Raw genomic sequence first — 2979 nt, 5'->3', positions numbered from 1 at the left:
AGGTGAGAATGATGATGAGTGTCACGAATCATCACATTCATCAAGTTGAAGAACAAGTGATATCTTGGAACAAGAACAAGCTGAATTGAATAGAAGAACAATAGTAATTGCATTAATACTCGAGGTACAGCAGAGCTCCACACCTTAATCTATGGTGTGTAGAAACTCCACCGTTGAAAATACATAAGAACAAGGTCTATGCATGGCCGAGAGGCCAGCCTCCAAATGTGATCAAAAGATCTAAAATGAACGTGTAAAGTGTCATGAGATACAGATACAATGTCAAAAGATCCTATTAATAGTAAACTAGTAGCCTAGGGTATACAGAAATGAGTAAATGACGTAAAAATCCACTTCTGGGTCCACTTGGTGTGTGCTTGGGCTGAGCATTGAAGCATTTTCGTGTAGAGACTTTTCTTGGAGTTAAACGCCAGCTTTTGTGCCAGTTTGGGCGTTTAACTCCCACTTTGGTGCCAGTTCCGGCGTTTAACGCTGGGAATTCTGATGGTGACTTTGAACGCTGGTTTGGGCCATCAAATCTTGGGCAAAGTATGGACTATTATATATTTCTGGAAAGCCCAGGATGTCTACTTTCCAACGCCGTTGAGAGCGCGCCAATTGGGTTTCGGTAGCTCCAGAAAATCTACTTCGAGTGCAGGGAGGTCAGAATCCAACAGCATCTGCAGTCCTTTTTAGTCTCTGAATCAGATTTTTGCGCAAGTCCCTCAATTTCAGCCAGAAAATACCTGAAATCACAGAAAAACACACAAACTCATAGTAAAGTCCAGAAAAGTGATTTTTAGCTAAAAACTAATAAAAATATACTAAAAACTAACTAGAACATACTAAAAACATACTAAAAACAATGCCAAAAAGCGTATAAATTATCCGCTCATCACCAGCCAAATCGACAGGAGAGCCCAGTAAAGGGCCCAAACAGAGGAACACGACCCAAATCCTAGGGCAACCTAAGCCTATAGAGATAAAGGCGGTTCCATTGAAGATACGCTGACCTCAACTCAAAGATAAAGATAAGATAAGATAATTAACTTATCTTATCCAAAAGGTCACATCTCATCATTATAAATACGCTGGAGTACCCAGGTATAACTCATACTCTGATTCTACATAAAACCTGCTTAATACCCTTGCTAACTTAAGCATCGGAGTCCCTTGCAGGTACCCCCACCCTTCGGTGACAGAGGATCAGCAGCACCATCAGTCCAACAAGTAGGACGTACCAGCTCCGGCTGTCATCCACCTGCCGGACACACCAGCTACGACCAGTACGGAAGATCTCGTCCGAGATTGACCTTTAGTTTCAGGTAACCGTCGGAACATTGGCGCCATTGTCGGGGACCTGGAAGTCATCCCATCACCATGGCGGACGACCATGACAACGACCACGATTTAGGTCTGGAAGATAGAACACCGCATAAAAATGCGGATGTCACGCTGCAAGATACCCCAGAAACCAACAAGGACAAAGACTCACCAAATTCGGGGGCAATAGAAGCGCTCCTAGATCGCCTAAAACAACTTGAAAAAGAAACCCAACAACAACGAGAAATCGAAAAAGATCTACAAAGAGAGGTGCGGCGACGTCGAGAATTGGAAGAAAAACTACAGCAATTGGAAGTCGATCTTAAATTAAAAGCCCCTCGGGCCAATCTCGAAGAAAATTCACGCAAAGAGCAAGACCCGTTCACCAGGTAAATCATGAAAACCAAAATTCCAAAAGACTTCAAACTCCCGGATATGACCCTGTATGATGGCACCACAGACCCCAACCACCACCTCAGCAACTTCAGAAGCAGAATGTACCTTACCGACGCCCCAGATGCCGTTTGCTATAAAGCCTTTCCAACAACTCTCACAAAGATAGCAATCTGATGGTTTGACAACCTACCCCCAAATTCCATCTCAAGCTTTGATGACCTAGCTAAAAAATTCCTAGCCAGATTCTCCAAGTACGCCCCAAGCTTACTAGGGATCAAACAAGGAGATCGGGAGAGCCTCCGCAACTACATGGAGAGATTCAACAAAACGTGCATGGACATACAAAGTTTACCAACAGAGGCCGCCATCATGGGACTCATCAACGGCCTATGATAGGGACCTTTTAGCCAGTCTATATCAAAAAAGTACCCGACCTCCTTAGACGAAGTACAAGAACGAGCAGAAAAATATATCAAGATGGAAGAAAACGCTCGGTTAGGAGAGACCTCAAAATCGGGGCCCTCCTACCAAGACAAAGACAAGGAATCCAAGAGAAAAGAGGATTGACAAGGGGAGAAAATAAAAAAATACCATAATTACACTCCTCTCAGGGCATCCCTGGTCGAGATATACAAAGAAGTTTGCCATACAGAAAAAATTCCCCAGCACGGCCACTCAAAGGTAAAAGGGGAGGAGGAAATCGGAAGGAATATTGTGAATACCATCGAGTCCGAGGACACTCCACAAACGAATGCTTCGACTTAGAAAATATCATAGAAAAATTGGTGAGAGAAGGAAAATTAGATCAATTTCTGGCCACCCGAGATGATGATCAAAGAAAGAGACGAAGGGATGAAGATACCAAACGAACCGAACGATCACCTTGGACACCAGAGAGACATGTCCACATGATACATGGCGCAGGAGGTGGGATCTCCAAATCATCTCGCAAAAGATATCTCAAAGAAGTATATCATATCGAGGGAAAGGAAGAAGCACTTAACATCCCAGCAATAACATTCACTAAAGAGGACGCCTTCAGCATTATCTCAGGACACGACGATCCCATGGTCATCACCATCATATTGGCAAACGCCAATCTACACCACACCTTAATAGACCAAGGGAGTTCCGCCGACATCTTATTCAAAACAGCCTTCGATAAACTCGGCTTAGAAGAAAAAGAACTTAAAGCATATCCAAACAGTCTGTTTGGACTAGGAGATACCCCGGTTCAACCACTGGGATACATACCACTAC

Source organism: Arachis duranensis, chromosome 9, assembly GCF_000817695.3.
Source record: "Arachis duranensis cultivar V14167 chromosome 9, aradu.V14167.gnm2.J7QH, whole genome shotgun sequence".
NCBI lineage: Eukaryota > Viridiplantae > Streptophyta > Magnoliopsida > Fabales > Fabaceae > Arachis > Arachis duranensis.
Note: the sequence above shows the minus strand (reverse complement) of the source record.